The 21,731-nt window shown below is 41.5% G+C and overlaps 1 protein-coding gene across 7 annotated transcripts in view; it reads left to right on the top strand.

Annotated features, from left to right (window-relative positions):
• The window catches only part of LOC131690966 (cell adhesion molecule Dscam2), a 352,778-nt gene that overhangs the window by 37,589 nt on the left and 293,458 nt on the right, over nucleotides 1-21,731 (top strand). The window lies entirely within an intron of this gene.

Raw genomic sequence — 21,731 nt, 5'->3', positions numbered from 1 at the left:
TTCACTGGATGAAAACCGTTTTTCGCTGAAAACCAGTTTTCAAGCAGGTGACCAATTAGCCGAAAACCGGTTTTCATTCAAGCGAAGAAATTGGCCGTTAGAGGAGTCGTCTAGTTTTCAGAGAGCGATGACGTCCTTAAATGGCCATAACAAGCTGGAGTCGAAGATACGACAACGCGACATTAACTGGAATTTACTACTCTACGCGTTTCACTGGGATTCGATAAATCTGGAGAAAATTTTCAATAGGACATAAGTAATAGAAGTATACAAATCGAGCTGAGTAAGCCAATGCTTATATTTCCATATAATGTAAAAAAATATGCTAGATGTGCAATAAAAGCACTATAAAATTTCGATAAACGTTGTGACGTATCCCCTCAGCCATCAATATTATTTAATACCGTGTATTTCTGAAATCATATGGTAGAAAGTGTAAAAAAGTAAACAATTTTGCAAAGGCACTTACGTCATCTTTCCTTTGAGGTTTTCAAAAGTTTTCTAAAAAAATCACTGGTTATGCTAATATTTGTTATTTCGGTTAAATTTACCTCTCAGACGATAGACGATTAGTACTTTGTTGATTATTGCACTTTTTTAAATTTTGGCTGTAACTGAACAACAACCTTTGGAGCTGGAAGCGAGACAAGCAGATTTGTTGTTTCAAACGCCCAGTATCGCTTGTTACGAAGAAGTTGGAAGAGATGTGTCTTTCAACGGTAACAAGGGTGAAAACATTTTTAAGTTATCAGAACTTTTTTTTTGAGTTGTCAGTTTTCAGTTACATCGCTTGATCCTGCAGCTCTTTCGAATTCCAGAGGTTGCTCGCAAGGAACTCGAAATAGTAATTCAACAATTTCTGAAAATATTTTGTGCGGTCTAAAAGATGGTAATGGCAGATCGGAACACAACAGCTGATCACCGTTTTCAAAATATCGTACAATTAGGGGAATGTGTTCGGTTGTCGGCACACTTTTGTTTTTGGCTCACAACATAACCCCAATTGAACATATAAGGGAATAAGCATACCAATGGAAAGCTAGAGGCCTTAGATAATAACTTATGAATGAATTTACTTTATTTTGTCAACTTGAAACAATTTATTAACAATTTAGTATGTAATATGATAATTTTTTACCATTTTGAAAAAAGTGCTCGGTTGTCGGCACCCTAAGAAAATATACTAAAAATGGAAAAATATGAATGATAATCATCAAGATTCAAAGGGATTTTTTTTCCTTTCAACAACCATTAAAGCCATTATGAACATCATTGTTCATCAGAACCACAATATGTGTTTGTGAAAAACTAGTGCGAATATTACGCACTGCTAATGCACTGACGGATCGCATTCACTGCAATTGAGTTAGTTTCAGGCAGTCCATTTTTACTAAAGCTACAGACAGATCAAATAGAAGTCAGCCAAAGGGGGAGAGGGGCTACAGGGTTACCCCGCCCCCAACAAATTGTCTATCCGTGACAATCTGGTATACACAGTGCTACCTGGCGGTGAAAACACGGTCAAATGGGCTTTCATCGTGTAAATGTAAAACGCTAAACCGGAAGTCGCCTTTCTGGTTTTCAGAATGGTGTCAAAGATCGATCTCTATTCGTAAAGCCCGTTCCAAAAATACCCATATTGATTAGGCTATTGAGAGCATTTGCCACAAAAAATGAGGTGCCAACAACCGACCATGTTTGGGTGCCGACAACCGATTTTAGTAACCTTTTTGAAAACTGCTCAATGTTGAATCACAAAATAGAATAAATCCAAATCGTAAATATTCAATACTTTTTCGATTGATTTACTTCTTTCCATAACACTAAGCAAATCATAAAAAAAACTTTTAAGTAGAGTTTCACTTGTTCAAAAAATATATTGGTTGTAGAACAGAACATTCGAGTCTGTTTGCTTCAGCAATCGGCACAAAAAGATCGTCGCAATATAACACACAAATAATATTTATCAGAATGTCAATGTCTGGTTTCTCTCTATAGTTACATAGGGGTGCCGACAACCGACCAGTGCCGGCAACCGACCACTTTCCCCTACATTAAATTTCATACAAGAATTTATTTTCCAACCATTTTATCTAACTTTGTTCATAGGCATGTAAAACACTTTTTCGGGGAACCTGAACGTACGCGATCGTTCACTGTCAAGTTTAACGACAATGACATTTTCGAGAGCCATCACATCAACTCCTCTTCCTGTTCTGCTGCAAAACCCTATGACAGATTGCATACCGCTTGATTTAAATTTGTCGGCATCACTCCGAGAAGTTAAGTCACTCGATTTATCTACATCGTTCCTTGCCGATGCTAACTTAAATGCAGCTTTGAGTTTGGTATGTCCGTAAGCTCAGAAGAATATCATCTTGCTAATAACTGCACCATTGGAGAGGCGTTCTATTCTATTCTATTCTATTCTAACCCTTACACAGCCAGTATTGAAAAGCATCCTGGAAAACACTACAGTAATTCTGTATTGTTTTTCTTGTCAATATTATACTTGAAGCTTATTTTCATATGTCGCAAATATTAAAGCGGCCAGGCCTACTGTGCAGAGTTGGGTTTGGAGATGTTTCAAAATTAGACGGCAATTAAATCATTCATTCAATGAATAAGATAATTAACGAATTGTTTTGAATCTTAAAGGAGGAAGAAATGAGGACAACCGTACCGACCGTTTCAGTTAAAAGGGGATATAATAAATCGTTGGGAGTGACTTGGCTAAGAAAGTTAATGTCATTCCTTTGGTCCAGTGTAGAGGCGTGTTGAAAAACTGTTGCACAAATTTCCATTGGGAGGAGTCACTCGATTTTCAAAGATTACATCCGGACAATCCTTATTGGTATCCAAAGGAAGAACCTGTTAGAGATTATACGTTTTTGAACGATATGGCCATATTTGAATATTTTTAGAAGTTCAAAAATCGAAATGGCGATGGTAACTACTTTATTGAATCAGATAATGAAAATGATTCATCCCAGCTGGAAGGCACATTTATAATATACGCCGACATGCTTCAGTTGAACCGAGCAAACAGCAGTCCTCCGCTAAAAAACAGCGTACGATGGATATTGCGAGCCCGTTTGTTAACGTGTGTATGCGGCTGTCATGATTAACTCAAAGAAGGTAATGAAGGCAAAAACAGAAAAAGTCAATACAACAGAAGCTTTCGAAAGAGCAAGTAAAATCATACATCCGCTCAGATAGGACAAAGGTTGCGGGACGAGCAATAAAATTTCCATGTGCTTGCTGAAAGAAGTTCGACGAAAGAAATTTACGATTTACTACAAAATATTTTGCGTTTAAAGCTTTCAAGACAGAAACAGTTCGTAGCTAGCTACATGTTGGTACCGTAAAACGGGGTATCTTTGATCACCGGGGTAAGTTTGATCAAATGAGACTTTTTTCAGTGATATACGATACCGTGAATATTTTTGTCAAACAATTCATTTGAAAAAATCAGAGATTTTGTTGTTAACTGTTTTATTTCGAATATTTTCCTGAAAAAGTTGGATAAAAGCAAACTGTATCCTTCTAGGTAATATTGTTGTCGTTCGAGACGTCACAATAACGCCATGAAATTGCCTGTAGATATGCAATTTACACAACATTTCCAGCGTTATCTCTCGTTTCCATAGACACATTTTGTTGATCAAAGTTACCCCAAAAGCAACGAATGAAAATTTAACAACAATGTAATTTTATTTTTATAGTAAAACAAAACAAAATACCCAACTGTTTGAACATTTTCGATCTATGAGTACCAGTACTTTTTTTAAAAATACAAACAGTTACAACTACTTGAAGTGAAGGTAGTTATTGAAAAGGGATCAATGTTCCCCCGTTTTACAATAGTTAGAACCGTCCGCTATAAGCTACAGAAAATTTGCTCATTAAACTTATGCAATCCTTATATGTTTCGTGTTACAAGTATAAAATTCGAAACTCCTGTGCTCGCGAACATATTTGCTATCAGGTGTTGACCATAAGGTCATGATATGTAGGATAGTGTTTATGGCAACATTCGATGTTAGTAATAGAATGCTTCGATGCCTTGCTGACACAAAAGTGACTAGTTTCGGAATAGCAGAAGATGACAGTGATGAGCATCTAGCATACATAAGAATGTACATCCTAACCTTCCCGGCTAGCTCAAGTCATTACTCACACGAAAAGACAGCGAAGGTGTACTCATAGAGTGAGCTGTCAGTACAAATATCCCAACTGCGTCGTACCGGTTACCTACAACACATACCGGCTTGTTTTCCGGTCATATTGCAAGAAAATTTTGGATCACCATCATGCTGCAGCAAAACGCGTATATACCGAAAAAGGAGAATGTAGCGCAAGCCAAAGTCAACCCAAATGTGCGTACGGTGTCGTTTGATTTGAAAAAGCAAACTGCCTGTTCCGCACTCGTGGAAAATCATATCTCGGAGAAAATGATGCATGTTGCTATCGAAATGAAGGCTCGACGGGGATCGCAAGAAATAGGATCGTGCCTCCTGAAGGATCACCTGGAAATTCCTTCTACAGTGACCGACACATCACAGCGATAGTTATTGCAGGAAACAATTTAAACAAAAATATTTTTTCCGTTCCAATAGTGTACTGAGTATCTCGCAACGCTTAAACGAGTCATAACGGTAGTACAAATTTATGAAAACGGGACATTCGCATATGGAAGTTGACTCTATTCATGCTGCTACGAACGAGCGAAAAATAAAACTACGATCGACATTGAAACTTCCCGTGATCAGTACCCTCATTATGCATGCGCACGCTGGGCCTGGGCCAGGGGCCCCGGGGGTTTTAGTGGGCCCGTACTGAGGAACAATAAAAAAACCATACCGCAGATAACAGTGTTAGAATAACGCTAGCTCCAAAAAACGGAGACACAATTTGTATTCCTGAGCGAACCCCTAGTCAAGCGTGATGTGCTGTAAGAAAAGAAGCCCATTTTAAGCTAGTGAGAACTAATGAATCGATACATTTGGTTTAGCTTAGCAAGCCAATGCAAGATGCACTATGTAATTAATTTAAAGCACATGTGATTAGAACGTTCAAGGAGAACCAGACAATCAAGTGGAATGATAGTAGTCTCAGGAAACGTGACACAGCAAGGCAAGGATAACATTGAACCCATCCACGCACCGTTAAAAAATTCCGGTTTAAGTTTCAATTTGATTTGAGCAAAAAACAATGACATTCGTCGTACTACAAGTCGGTCTCTGGCAAGCATTCTGCGAAATATGCAATACGTTTCAACTCTTCAAGACGCAGATCTCAATTTACATAAAAACATAAAATAAAACAATTATCATATTGCATATTAATTTTTTTCCTAATTTAAATTTTACTATAATCAACTAAACCCGAAATATTTTTTTTTGATAATTTTCGATAATACTTTCAACCTTCAGTGGTATATACGTATTGAAACAAAATATCCATATTTTGAAATATTTTTTATTGATAATCTAGTTAAATTTGACTATAAGGGCAATTGAATTTCTGCTGTTTATGAACTGGCTCAGGTAGCTGCGTCCAGATTAAAACAAGCTTTCCAAGCTGAGACAACTGTCTACAGGCATAACCGTTAAGCCCGGCGTGTATGAACATAGTTGCTATCGCTACCATGACGTATTTCAGTAAGGTGCGCATCTTGGCTAGTTTGCTGTCATTTCGAATGATGTGAGTCTTGGATCAAACCCCAATAATTATTTGCAATAACTATTATTTGAGAATCGAGCAAAATTAAAGGAACATTTAGCTACGTTTTCCATTTTTCTGTTGAAATCAACTAATTAGGAAAACAATTTATTTTTGTTATTTTTTCATCGAATGGCTTTCAGTGCAGTGATTGGGTGGAAAGCATGACAGCCACTCATCCTAGTGGGTCTACGTTCAACCCTAACTGAGGACGATGAGCTTTTTTGAGTTGAAAAATCTGTGTTCACGCCTTTCTTCGGAATGGAAGTAAAGCCGTTGGTCACGGTCCATGTGTTGTGATAAGTTGATGTCTAGGACCCAGATGATGATGTCACCTCTCTGGCGTCGGTGATAGGTACTCAATGCCGACGGAAAATTAATAAACCGCATATGAGTAAAATAGAATGGAAATAAAAGTAAAATAACTGTTTTGGTGTCGAAACATTGACTAAAAATCTAGCTGATAATGAAGGCTCGACAAAACTGAAAGTTTGTGTTGAATTGATTTGTTGGATTAGACAGAATCGCAATAGCGCTTAACCGCGGAATCAAACATTGCTTCTTGCCCTCTTTTGAAACCAGGGCCTCGTCCTACTTTGCGACAAACTGATGAGAATGAGAACCGAAAGAGACCCCTAATGCTTCAAAAATCTTCAAAATTGCAACATTCCCTTCGTGGAAAATGTAATCGGAAGTGAAAGATGCAATTTCTACTGGTAATATACCTCCAGGAAGAATCTTTGATCTAATTTTCAATATGAGTTAATTCTAACGCTCATTATTGTTTTGCGTGAGTTCGCCAACACATTTTTCAAGCAATTTATTTTTCGAAAGATCGATAATGCACTAACACTAATGTACATTCTGATGAACGGGTCTTCTGGAATTAACGAGCATTCGGTGCGCATCCTCTTACCGCGCCAAAAAGTCACGCGGATCGCAGGACACATTCGACTATTTAGTGCAATAACTTCAGTTCTAATAGTTAGCTTATTTTGACATTTTGTTGAAATGTTTTTGAGAGAAGAAGAGGCACACTAATAAAACGGCAAAAAATCGAATTTTTCAATCGACACAATTAGATAACATAATTCCAGCTTCGAAAGAAGATAACCTCGAAATTATGCTCAGCAGGTTGAGAGCGTCTATAATTTGTTGCTAGGCACCGACGTAGGGGAATTGTGGGAAAAACCGACACTGTGGGTAAAACCGACACCCCACAACTTTTCCTAGAAATCAAATTTTTATTCATTTCATAATGATACATTATTATTAGTACGTTTATGTAGAGCATTTGAAGAAAAATTGGATTTACGTTAGTGCGCCGAATGTCATAAAAATAAACAAAACATACGACAGCAGCGTTCATACTCGTCTGGATGTAAAATTTCGTTGGTAGATTTTAAGGTTTTAACCGAACAAAAGCTTTTCAAACCACCCCATTTTTCAGTACCTATTATTATCGGCCTTTCCTATGATCAACTAGGTACATTGAAGACGTGTTTGAGAAATTCAATATTTTTAATTGCTTTTATAAAAAAATGTGCGCTGTTGGGGTAAAACCGACACCCTTTGGTTAGGGTAAAACCGACACACTGTTAAGATGGTTGTGTTTACTTGCGATTCATTACAAAAGGCTGGGGATCTTTGTGACACTTCAATTACATTATTAGCACACTATAGTAATAGCTGAAATACACAGAAATACTTTTATTGTGTTTATTTCTTATAAGTCTCTTTAAAAATCAAAAATTGGAATTTTTGCTTATCTGATTCTATCGAGCTTTTCCTATTTCTGCAAAAAGCTCATCAAACCGAATTTCTAGTGTTCTCGTGGTTTGTCATAGACGAACTTTATCACAATGAGACAATGATATTATGTATACCCCAATAGATCGTTGATAATCAGAGTCCGAAAAATCAAATCTGAAAAAGATAGTTTTACTAAGAAGTGTGTGTGTCACTTATAAGTTTAATGAATCCAATTAGCAGAACGAAGAACGCTTGCAAATCCTCTCTTACGAAATAAAATGACACTGGAGGTTGCAATGATGTGCGCAAGGATTATTTGGAAATACTCATATCAATAAATAATCCTATAGCATAAAATACTCTTATTTATAGTACTACGCTTTCGAACTTTCTTCCCCTCACTACATGATGAAGCAATAAAAAGCACATATTTGCATTATACATACTCACACTTTATTACGCATATATCTAATTTTTAATAAAGATAGAGATTTTAATAAAGTGGAGAGAAAATAAATTAAAGGGGGTGTCGATCTTACCCCTATAGGGTGTCGGTTTTACCAGCAGTGCCTAAAAAAGTCACTTTGTTTTCCAAGTTTTACAACCAATAATTTTTAATGAAATTAATTTTTCGAAGCGCTGAAAAAATTAAGTATTGTTAAGAATTTTCTGAAGAAGAATTGTGCATTAAAATTATAATTTTATTGGTTTTGTGGCAACTTTGAAAAAGTGTTAAGCTTAAGGTGTCTGTTTTAACCATAATTCCCCTACTTGTTTACATTGAGAAAAAATGGAATTCGAGGTGAAAATTCAAACGCACAAATAAGTTTTCGGACATTTTCCCTCGGTCATCTGCACATTGGCAGAAAATTTGAAGTTGTGTTAATAAACGATTAAAGATTCGCGAGTGTTTTTGCAGTGCTGTGTGATTAAAGTGCATTTGAAAATGAGAAGAAGAAAAATAAGAGTGTTTCGAAAAGAAACCCAAAGTGAAGGGGGGTGATATTTTCGCACAAAATAAGAGCTACAGATGGAATTCCGTCGAAAACTCGGGTTGGTTGCATAGGAAAATGTTCTAGCTTCCTCAAGTAGCAGTTTCGTGGTACACCAGCAAGGTTAGTGTATTGAAAAACGTATTTTTTATTTGCTCATGTCAGATACATGGTTAGGCAGGGGAGAGGGTTGTGTACGGCGTAGGAGCTATGTTGTGGCTCTCTTGTAATTTGTCCTTGAAGGAAGAATTAGAAGAATATGTACGTACGTAACTGTTTAGATAAAACCATGTCAGATCAGTTCGCTTTAAGTCATAGATTGGTTACGGAACCTTTAGCCAAAATAGAACCGTTAGCTGCGTTGACAGGTAAAATATAATTGTGGGCAGAAATTAATGGTCCCAGAAATGATAAAAATTAAAATTGTCACATCTTCAGATCGTTTACCAAATAAAGAATGCTATTGCGAACTTCGGCAACTTCTTAGGACTCTCAGAAATCGCCAACTTAGAGGGGGCATTAATCACAATGCGAAACGGCGCGGCGATTCATTTTGGAGAATAACTAGGTTGGATGTGAAGTAAAAAGGAATCGCAGCAATTGATGAACGCGCGTGCATTTTTTTTGGCTCATTTTAAAATATTTATAAAATCATAAACCCAAATTTTGTCGCAAAAATCGTAATCGTAGTGAAAACACATTTCGTCTTGGTCAGCGTCTTCTAGTTTGTAATCTGTTCGGAAGCCTTGCACACGTATTTAATTGGTCAGTATTAGATAGTGTCAAAACCCTCAAGAAAATCTATGATTGTTCAAGAGATCATTGCGTCTACCAACCAAGTGGTAGTTTTGTGGGTCACATCGTCATCCAATGAAGCAATCGCTTTCTGAGACGAAATAGTCAATCTGGAACAAACGAATTTCGGAAGACTACGAAGCTACTCTCGGTGCTTGAAGAAACTTCTAGTAGCGGAAAACTGAGTAAGAGCTTTTCGATTTATTTATATATAGTGGATTTTTGTAAGTGGGCACATTTCTATCGCCTTTTCGTATCTCCGTCATCTATGAAAACTGTTTCGGTTCCGAGCGTTTTCCGTAAGTAGATGACAGGACTATTATGAAATAAAAACGCTTGTAAGGACATGGCCAGGTGTGTGGAGTTGAGCGGGTCTACGTCATTGTAGATCGTGGCGAAGTCTGATATGACAATGGATATGCTCAATTCTGCAACTCCATCTACGATTTGTGCAGGTGTTCGTGCTATGCTATGTTATAACTAGATTGGATGTGAAGTAAGCGTACGATGGATTGCGGGGAACATTGTGTACAAACTGAAGTCCAAGCAAAGATGCATCGAGGGGTAAACAATGTTGTAAGCTCTCAAAAATGCAAGCTAAAATTGTGACTTCAAAAAACATCGCTCCTAAGATCCAATGAAATCAAGAGACTTTTTTGTCGTTTTTTTCAGAGAGAGAAGCCCGAAAACACTCGAACATATGTATTTTGAATTACTAGTGCATTGAAACTAGAGAGCTGTGACTATCCGGGTCTCTGAGACCTCTTGCCTTTTTGAAGGTTAACTGTCGTCTCTAAAATTAGTATGGCTGATCGGCGATCGAAGATCATATTACCTGAGTGCTCGTTGATTATATCGGCGGTTTATATATAAAAAAATTAAATGTTTCGTCATTTTTGCCATATCCTGCATCGAAATAATAGGTCGACGCAAGAACTAGTTTAATACCATCCTTGCCTTCTTTGGTTCTGCTGTGCCGTTTTTCATGTCGTTTGGTTATCTTAAGCTTCTTGACATCTCGATAACATGATATATGCGTGCGATTTTAAGCTATTTACCGATCCATCGGTTCGAGGTGTTTGGATTTTTGAAGTTAATGGCTTAACTTTTCTAGCGAACTGGTTCCATATGACATATTCCAATGAAACCCTTTCGGTATAACTGTTATACTCTAAACTACTTTATTTTAAATCTTTAGCCCAACTACGCATTAAAATATTCCAACTTTTTCATTTTTGCAATATCTCCAATATAATCGTAAAATATTGATTTGAGAAAATTTCGGGTTGCCGTGGTGGTGACTTGGTTCACAAAATCCAAACAGTCTTGATACTTTCTCGTGCACTATTTCACAAAATTCAAACTATTATACAACAATCCATTTATACCTCATTATCTGATTCCTAATTTACAGTATATTGATATCGATTCACCATTTATGCAGGAAAAATATTTTACAAAGCCATAAAATAAGTTTCCATTGTCATGACATAGTTCATATAATATGCGACGCTGGGTGCAGTGTTAATGTTTTGGCCGGAACAATTTTACAAAACTCAGAATATTCTTCATTTTAACTTTGTGAACTGGTTTAGTTAATATCTCAATCAAATGCTTGTTTACGTTGCCGTGGAAAAGTTCAGTTCACTAATTTAGAAGATATGCCTATGATTTACACTTTCATCATCTTGCTCATAGTTTAATCAACTCAGTCATTCGTCCTAATAATTTTACGTGAACTATTGCATAACATTCAGAATATGTTGCATAGATTTTGTTTCACTCCGTAAACTAATTTCTCATTCGTAGTATATTGATCAAGATCTAATATACAAACTACAAGATACCACCGATCGAATCCACTTTTATGATCTAATTTGTGTGTTATGCATTTTTGTGCAGTCTTAATATTTGCATTGAAACTTTTTCACAAAATCATTCATGGATCCTTTCCTGCATCGTGAACTGTAAACTTATGCATAGTATACTAGCTACGATTCACCATTCATTCTCGTGAAATAGTTCGTCAAACGATAATTTTTTTTTCATTTTATGAACTATTTGACGAGAATAGAGGTGTGCGCCGATGCATTTTTAATCGGCGGCGGCGTAAGCGACATTTTTGGCCGGCGGCGGCGGCGTTGGCAGCGTCACGCCGTTGGAAAAAAAATTTCTTAACAGTACAATTCCTTTCCCAAATTTTCGGTTGCTATTGTAACAGACTTCACAGCACACACAAACAAACGTTACAGTTTGAAGAAAATCTAAAAAATCATCGCCCACGATGTACTAGCGACATCTGTTGAACACATTGCACAAAATGTAATTCTCGCAACCATATCAATTTTTTTTTCAACTGATGCTCCAATAGTGACCACCCTGCTTGCCAAATGCAAGATAATAAATGAAAGGTGGAACTATTTTTACAGTTGTAAAATTTGAAGAACGAAATAGAAAAAATGGCGATGTCGCATACTGCGACTTCGCATGAAATAATGATTGCAATGGACAAATTTGAAGAATGCAGAGTAACGACTGTATTTCAATGACCCATAATAATTATTTATTGTTCTATATTTGGGAAATTAAGCAACGGTAAAACAGTTTTTGTTTTGTTTGAGGAAATTAATTGTTGTCGTTTCATTGTTTTTTGTTTCTATTTAGTCATCTTTACCGTAAGCCCGGGGACAATTGACAGCTCCCATATATTGAATTCATAAGCAAATTGTGGGGTGATTTGGTGATGTCATGGCGGCTCGAATGGAGCAAAATTTGAAAAAGGCGCATCCCATTTATTATTTTCCATATCTGTGGAAAATAATCAATTTAAGCATTTCTACCATTTCTACCATTTCTTTTTGCTGCTAGAATCCTAATAAAAACACAAATTCTATTCTAAACGAATGGTTAAGCTTGGTGGTGATGTACTTTCATTGGCCAAAATGTTTTTCATTTACATTTCTCGAGATAAAAAGCACCAATGATTTAACGGTTTCAAACTTCACACAACAAGAAAACCAAAACATGTTTAGGAGGGAAGAGAGCCGGTTGTTAAAAACAACGACTTTTATATAATAAGATTTACGTAACTTTGCTGACGGTTTTCAGTTAGGGATAAATTTATGCTCTAATAATAGTTTTCTTTATTCACATTTTGGAATAAGCTTTTTCTAAATGTTGTTCTAGCCGCATTGACGGCGTTCATAACACACATAACGAAACACGCTTTTCTCTTGAAACTTTTTCGTTTCGTTGTTTCGTGGTACTCATACAGAGAAGGCATACTAGCGCCACCATCAAATCGGTGGTGCATATATGAAACAAGAACTATCTGTCAAGTTGTCCCTGGGTTGTTTACCGTCGCTCTTTAAGAATCGCGCAGATATCAGGAACCCTAACACAAGGCGTTATTATTGGCATTACTGCGCAGAAATGTCACTTTTAATGATCGTGTAAGGACACCTTTCAAGGTAGACACATTACTTCATTTTACAGGCTGGTGTTTACTTTTACTTCTTGTAAGTACAAAATCGCCAATGATAAGGAATACGATTCCCTGGCACTACATATTCTTACAACGTACGGTCTGCTTCTATCTTGAGTGCAAAGTATGCTCGATTTGCTGGAATAATACAGATCTACACCCTGACGAAACCTAAATATACAGTTACTATCAATCATAATCATTCCACGACTTGACGTGTTAGCTCCTGTTAGGTTGAAACTGATCACTAAACAAGTATGATTGAAAATGGTCTGAGCGTTCTCTAGTTTTTGTAGCACCTGCACCCCGCCAATTTCTCCAGCAGTTCCGGGGACCAACGAATTCTAATCCATTGCATACATTCGATACACCGAATCAATTAAATTACTAACGTCCTGTTATGTGCTTACTCACCGATCGGCATCGTGTTGTAACTTAAGAAATGGTTGTGAACAACTTCCACCTTGGGCACTTCGACAAGAATGAATTTCACATTTTCGGCCCATATTGTTTGTTTTGGTTTGCATGAGATTAAAAAGACCGTAACGTTTTCGGGTGGGTGCGGAAACTAAGTAACGCAATTAGCTCTGTGTCAAAATCTCACTAACGCCATCGATTTGTAATTGAAATCGACCGTTTTTTCTACGAGTGATGAAAATTCATCTCGTGTTACGTCTTATTTGTCTGTGATACCGGGCTGGTGCAACTGACACTGAAAATCTTTCTTGAGTGGGGCTAGATCACACGATGAATAATTTATGAGACTAGAAATCTTACCCTCTTTTTTTTTTTTTTACAATGGAGAAGACCTTTATGTCCTAGCCCAGTACACGTGCTAACGGTAGGGTCCAATCTACCACACGGGGTGCACTGGGGGCGTGTCGGACTCGAATGGTGACCAGCCATTAATACCGACTAAACTCCATTGGGCTCCGCCATCATTCCTCCCAGGAACTACCTCTCGGTATTACTTCTGGGGGGATGGCTGTACTGAATGTACTCATTCACTCTCACTCACGCGATCATACATCCTGTATGAGGCTTACTTGGGTGCTCTCTCAATCACTCTTTGATTCACTCTCAAACACTCCCACATGAGGCTGACTTTTGTGCTCACCTTTTAAGTTCCATGCGAGGCTGACTTGTGTGCTCACCTTACTCATTCCTTGCTAGGCTTACTTTTGTGCTCGCCCTACCCATCCATGTGAGGCTGACTTGGGTGCTCACCCTATCACCTGATTCACTCTCAATCGTGCCACTCTATTGTACCTTTGTCACTCCCTCTGGCATCCCATGTGGGACATTTTCCTTAGGCCCCACTTCTGACATACCATGCGAGGCTGACTTTTGTGCTCACCTTTTTCATTCCTTGCTAGGCTGACTTTTGTGCTAGCCTCTACCAACCTGTGAGGCTGACTTTTATGCTCACCCTTAACATGCAATGTGAGACTGACTTGGATGCTCACCCTTTCACTCCTCTGCCACGCCATGAGGCATCGATAGCTTAGTTCCAACATACTAAGCTACGACCCTCCCGTCTTGGCATGAGGCAGTCCACTTATACGCCTATACACTCACTCTTCTGTCTTGCTTCGGGGTGGCTGGGTTTACCCCTTACGCGGTTGCCATTCGCTGCGCCAACCTACCTCGGCATGAACAGACCATTCACTCTCTTATTTTGCGCTTGGCCTTTTTCGCTCCAGCTAACCAATCACTAGTTAGCCGTGCCCGCCGTCTGTTGCTCGGTTCGCCAGATTACCTGTAGCCTACTGGCAATCTGGATGGTAGCAGCCGAGACTGCGTTCCACTTCTCCACCGTTTGACACATCCGCTGGATAAGGGTATCCGGGGTTGTGTCCCAGCCACAGACGTCAAGCATTGCTCTTCTTTCGACGTCGAACCGATGACATACGAACAGTATGTGTTCGGCAGTTTCATCTACACCTGGGCAGTCCGGGCAGACTGGGACCTCCGCGTGCCCGAACCTGTGGAGGTACTGACGGAAACAGCCATGGCCTGACAGGAATTGTGTCAGGTGGAAGTGAACTTCCCCATGGGGTCTTCCCACCCAGCTCGATATGCTAGGTATCAGCCGGTGGGTCCACCTACCTTTCGAGGAGTTGTCCCACTCACGCTGCCATCTGGCGACCGAGGTCACCCTGGTGCGCTCGCGGGCTCCCCTATTTCCACGTAGCTCAAAGCACTCCTCATCTTCCCGAATGACCAGCCCGACTGGCATCATGCTCGCTATCACGCAGGATGCATCGTGTGATACCGTGCGGTAGGCAGATATCACTCTGAGGCACATCACGCGGTAGGTGCTCTCCAGTTTCTGTAGGTAACTGGTTACCCTCAGTGCTCTTGACCATGACGGGCCGCCGTACCTGAGGATAGATACGGCAACGCCTGCCAGTAACCTACGTCTACTGGCGCACACCTTTGAGCTGTTGGACATCATTCTCGATAGTGCCGCAACAGCAGTCGACGCTCTCTTGCACGTATAGTCGACATGGCTGCCGAAGGTCAGCTTGTCGTCTATAATGACTCCGAGAGACTTCAGACTTCGCTGTGAAGTGATCGCGACTTCTCCCACATGGATAACTGCATGTTGTGCCGACTTGCGGTTGTTGACGATAACTACCTCCGTCTTATGATGAGCGAGCTCCAGGCCTCTCGCGCTCATCCATTCCTCCACCGTGCTAATCGCGTGTTCTGCGGTTAGTTGTACCTCAGGAATTGACTCCCCGTAGACCTCCAAGGTTACGTCGTCAGCAAAGCCGACGATCTTGACCCCAGGAGGGAACTTCAGTCTCAGAACCCCGTCATACATGAGGTTCCATAGCACCGGGCCTAGGATCGAGCCCTGCGGGACTCCGGCGGTAATCGGAACCCTTTTCTGACCGGCATCGGTCTCGTATATCAGTACGCGGTTTTGGAAGTAACTTTCCAGGATCCGGTACAGACCCACCGGTAGGCTAAGCCGGTGTAACGAGAGCGCGATGGCATCCCAGCTTGCGCTGTTGAATGCGTTCTTCACGTCAAGTGTCACTAACGCACAGTATCGAATACCTCGCCTTTTTCGTTGGATCGCTATCTCGGCAGTATTTATCACTGAGTTGAGAGCGTCCACTGTGGACTTACCCTTCCGAAAGCCAAACTGGTTGCTTGACAGACCGTCCGTACCTTCCGCGTACGGGGTGAGCCTGTTGAGGATGATCCTCTCAAGCAGTTTGCCAGTCGTGTCTATCAGACAGATTGGTCTGTACGCCGATGGGTCGCCTGGCGGCTTCCCGGGCTTCGGCAACAGCACCAGTTTCTGCCTTTTCCATCTATTGGGGAAACGGCACTCGTCAAGGCATCTCTGCATAGCTAGCATGTTCGGGTTCGCTATGATCGCTGCCTTGAGAGCGTTGTTCGGAACTCCATCCGGCCCTGGAGCTTTGTTCATTGCTAGGGATTTAGCCACTGCGAGTAGTTCTTCGTTCGTCACTGGAGCCACCATTTCGACCGTGCCCGCACTGTCTCGTAGTGCAGGTGGCCAGGGGCTTGTGGCTCGAGACGGGAAGAGTACTTCGATAATCGTTGCCAACCGGTCCGGAGACCGTTCTGGGGGTGAGGAGCCCCCTTTGGTCTTGGCCATCACAATCCGATAGGCGTCACCCCACGGATTCGCGTTGGCACTCTCGCACAGGTTGTCGAAACACGCTCTCTTGCTGCTTTTAATAGCCTTGTTAAGGGCTAATTTCGCAGCTCGAAACACTTCACGGCGGTTCTCTCTTGCATCCTCGGTGCGAGCTCTTTGCATCCTACGTCTAGCTCTGAGACAGGCTGACCGTAGAGCTGCAATCTCGGCACTCCACCAGTATACCGGGCATCTACCGTTTCTTGGCAGTGTTTTTCTCGGCATAGTGGCGTCGCACGCGCGTGATAGAACAGCTACCAGCGCATCCCCGCTTAGACTGTCGGTGTTGGCCTCCAGTCCCAGGGCCGCGGTAAAAGCTTCGCTGTCGAAGTGATTGGACTTCCACCCGCGTACCTGACAGGGATCTCCCGCCCTCGGATGCTGCACACCATAGTTGATCTTAAAGCGGATTGCTAAATGATCACTATGGGTGTAGCCTTCGTCTACCCTCCATTCCATGCCTGGAGCCAGACTCGGGCTGGCAAAGGTCAAATCAATCCACGCCTCCACTCCGTTTCTACGGAATGTACTAGCGGAGCCATCATTAGCTAGCACAGTATCGAGTTTCGCAAACGCTTCCATTAGCGCTTGACCCCTGCTATTTGTACAGCGGCTGCCCCACTCCACTGCCCAAGCGTTGAAGTCTCCCGCTATTACTACCGGTTTCCGGCCCACGAGGTCCGACGAGAGCCTGTCGATCATCTGGTAGAACTGTTCTATTGGCCACCTTGGTGGGGCGTAGCAGCTGCAATAGAACACACCATTGATCTTGGCAATCGCCACACCCTCGGCGGAGGGGTGTATTACCTCTTGAACCGGGAACCTTCCCGTTGTACAGATTGCCACCATTCCAGACCCGTCCGACACCCAATTGCCGTTGCCGGGAGGGATGCTGTACGGGTCTGATAAGAGGGCGACATCTGTCCTCGACTCCGAGACCGACTGCCACAGCAGCTGTTGGGCTGCTGCACAATGGTTAAGATTTAGCTGTGTGACTCTCACGGCTTCTTCTTATTTAACTCGCCGAAGGGACACGAAGGTCCGCCCATAGCATGTTTATGGGCTTGCTTCTTAGCGGTGCAGATAAGGCACTTATATGCCTTAGTGCACCCCCGCTCTTTATGCCCCTCCTCGCCGCATCTACGACATAGCTTGCTCCTGTCTAGGCCTTTGCATTCGTAAGCTTTATGGCCGGATTCTAGGCACCGATAGCACCTGTCCACTGAAGGCGGCTGGGGTATACTAATAGGGCATACCGACCAGCCGATCTTCAGCTTCCCTTTCTCGGTTACCTTTTTGGCATCCGCATTCAGTAGCCTGAGGTAGGCTACTTGGGTGCCAGAGGGTCCGTCCCTCAATCGCACAGAGGCCCGCTCGATTGTGACGCCGCATTGCTCCTTGACGGCTGCGGCGACGTCTTCTGCGGTCGCGAACTCGTCCAAGTGCTTGCACTGGAGAGTTGTTTCCGCACCTAGCGACCTGATTTGGGCGCCCTCACCAAGGACCTCTTGGGCCAAGGCCTTATATACTGCACTTGATTGTGCGCCTCGCTTCAGCACCAGGAGCATCTCTCCCGTATTGGTGCGTCTTACGCTACGCACATCCTGCCCAAGGGCCGAGAGACTTTCGGCCGCCTTCATCGATTTAAGGACATCGGCGTATTTGTCCTTGTCGGTTTTTAACCACAAGGCTTCGCCTCTGTCCTTGGCCTTCCTCGCAGGCCGCGGTACCTCCGGTTTCGGTGCCGGCTTTTTCTTGGTAACCAGCGTCCAGGGGTTTGAGCCCCCCTGCCCCGGTCGTGTCGGGTTGCTGGTACCATCGCTCTCCACAGCGAGGTCACTCTCGCCCTCGCTTACCTCACCCAGGCGGCGTTTGACCTTGACGGTTGCACGCCGAGTGGTGTCGGTTTTGGCACCCTCTCCTGGCGACTTCCTAGGGCGCTTCGTATTCGATGCCATCTTGCGATTGCCCTTTCCTTTTCCCTTCGAGGGGAACTCGGTCGCCGCTCCGATCGACGTGGCTGCTCCGTAGAAGGTAAAGGCCACTGTCTGTGAACCTCTATTGACCTTCTCTCTTTCCTCCCTATTGGAGGCCACTGTCTGGGTTTCTCTGTCGGGCCTCTCCCGACATTCCACCCTCTCAACATATGCCTGCTGTTCCTGTCTTGCCACACGAACAGCTTTCCGGAGCTCCAGAAGGCTCAACTTCAACTCCTTGGCTATGTTCTGCTTTGCGCTAGCGAAGTCGATTATAGCATCGAGTTGCTTCGCTACTTTGCGCATCGCAGCTATTGGCCCCTCCGATGCATTGGTAGGGGTATTGCCTACCGCTGCTGGGGGGTCACTGGTGCTTTCGGGTGCAGCACTCATCGCTCCACTACTCTCCCCACGGGGAGGAGACCTCGCCAAACCACCTCTTGCGAAGGGGTTTGGCACCTCCGTCTGTTTATTTTTATTTTTATTTGCCTCCATGTATAGTCCCACGAGTAGCGCGAGAAATATATGTCCGCCACGCCAGAGCTCCGCATTAGCGTGGTAAGGGACGCTTACTGTGGGGGTTGCCCAGGTACCCCACAGGCTCCGTTAACGATCGAGCATCTTTTTCACCCCCTCGATCACTCATCCCTCGGCACGGGTCGCTTCACGCCTTGGAATTGGGGTTATGCCCTACCTTGCTTTACGTGGTGATCTCGGCCCGGATCATCACAACCATCCTCCTTTACCAGGGCTTTGGACCTGTAGCTCTGGATCTCAATAGTTCCATGTACGTATGTTATTACAGACATGCTACTATTGGGATCCGTCATTCGCTAGCGGAGTTAAATCTTACCCTCTGCATTGTCACATCTGTGCACCAGCGTCGCGAAAAGTCAAGATCACTTTGCTCAACTATTCTTCGGGAAAAAAAATTAAAATAGGTGACGATTCAATCAATTATAAATAAACCTCGCATTGAAAATAAATTTTGCGTTTTCACAAAACTAGTTCACGTAAAAAAAGACATTGTACTGAAATGTTTAGTAGGTGGTTGTGTCTGAATATGTTTAATATTTTTATGATTCTAATTCATAACTCGATGAAACATTGATTTGTATTAGCTTTATTGACTAAAACAGTCAAGAATTGAACGACGTGCAACGATTTTCGTAAATTCTCGTCGTCTTATCGTGATATTTTAGTCTTGAGCTTACCGTTGGATTTTTTACACAGAGTCACGTGTCTTATAGTTTTCTAAATTATTTCACGGACATGAATTGTGGCTAGGTAATGTATTTTGCTCAGCGCAGTTTCATTTATTTCCGAACATTTCTCTGAATTTTAACAAAGGAATAACAGGGTTACAGGTCCTAGTAATGTCTTTGTATCTAATGCTCGTGCCTATGAGACTGGTTGCTAGCAGTTGTACACAATAGCTCACATAGAAATTTTAAAACCAAAAAGCAGAGCGAATAATCCATGAATGATAGTCTGAGTTCCTTGTAATTGTTTACGTAAGTATAATAAGATTATGTGAAAAATTAATTACTTCATGAATTACATCATGAACAGTTTCACGAACTCGACTGGTGAATCGTGTGTAGCATATTAGGAATTAAGAATCGGTTAAAAAATCAATGAATAATACGCTGCGTTCCAGTGAAATTGATTACGTGCAAAGATTAGGATCAGGCACATAATCGTAAATTTCAGGCACATATATCTTGAAAGTGGAAGTTTTTTTTTAATTTGTGGACCATTTCACGCACACGAATGGTGAATTGAAACTTATATGCTCACAATGATAACCAGGATAACCAGTTGACGAAGCAAGAATGGATCTTTGAATTATATAACGAGTGTCGCGTAATGGTTTTCGAGAAAATATCAAGATTATTTTAATTTTGTAATCCAATTGACGATCACTAATACCAAATAATGATCAAGATGTGATAAATCATCAATCAGTTAACGTCGTATATTCGGCCCATGGACAATGTTCCTAGATTTGTTGATAAAATTATGAGTCAACAATTTTAGAGTTCGAGAATTGTCGGCGCGGGAAAAATGCATCGGCGGCGCGCCGCCGATCTACCGTTCGGCGTCGGCGTACGTTAAAAATTACCGGCGGCGGAGGCGTGGTGCGGCGGCGCACAGGTCTAGACGAGAACGAATGGTGAACCGTAGCTAGTACACTATGTATCCGTTAACAGTTATATATAATTCATATAGTGTGAAATTTGAGCCTAATATGGATTAAGATATTATAAGATAAGACAGGAAAACGATTATAGCCATGACCTAATCAAATGTTTTTATGGAAGCGCCATATATGTTTTACACTTTTCTTTCAGGTAAAAATGCAGGCCCCCAGAGAGCGTATGGGCTCCGGGGCAGTTGCCCCTGCCGAACCCCTCTCTCGTCTGGTCTGTGTAGGTCCTATTAAAAACGAAATCTTACAAAAATATGAAAATGTTTTAAATCAAGAATTGTCTCTAGATGAAATTGTTGAAAGAAAATATACGGAGATCAACTACATTATAAAACAGTTAAAAATATAAAAGCACCAAGTAATGATGGAATTTTTAACATTCTTCTTAGAAAACTTGAGATATTTGGTCAAAATATTCAACAAATGTCTTGACTTAGCATAATTTCCATGCCCAAGTTATTCATTTTTTGAAGCCAAATTAAAATCTAGCAGAGGAATCGACCAATTAATTTAGTCTCATTAATCAATCAATTATTTCAAAAATAAATATCCTAACTACACTGACGCCACATATCAATTAGAATTCAGCAGCTTGGATTTCGTATTGGACATTCAACTACTCACCAACTAACTTTAATAACGTTACACTAGTGTCGCTTTTCTAGACACTGAAAAAGCTTTCGGCAGTGTTTGGCATAAAGGATTAATTGCCAAAATGTGGGTTTTCACTTTGCCAACGTACCTAATAAAGATAATTGAAAATTATCTAAGCCAGCGTACCTTAAAAGTAAATTATCATAATTGCCTCAGTAAACGAAAAGGCTGTTTGATGGGTTAAACTAGATGCTGGCGATCGGTAGGCTATTAAAGCTTTGTTCTAGGCAGCCCGCCGTGTAGTTGTGGTGGGGGTTAAATCTGATATGCTACCCATGAACGTTCAAGGGTCAAGCGTCGCTCCAAAACTGTATAATATTTCTACTCGTAATCATCCAACTCTACCTACATGCTGCAAAAGGCCACATCTCGGCTTCAGCTAAGAGCCTTAGAATCATTTGCAGGCGACTGCAACAAAACTTCACAGTTTTCGGATAAATGATTTTCCGCATCCAGCCCA

This window comes from Topomyia yanbarensis, chromosome 3, assembly GCF_030247195.1.
Source record: "Topomyia yanbarensis strain Yona2022 chromosome 3, ASM3024719v1, whole genome shotgun sequence".
Classification (NCBI taxonomy): domain Eukaryota; kingdom Metazoa; phylum Arthropoda; class Insecta; order Diptera; family Culicidae; genus Topomyia; species Topomyia yanbarensis.
This window is presented reverse-complemented; position numbering and strand designations above follow the sequence as displayed.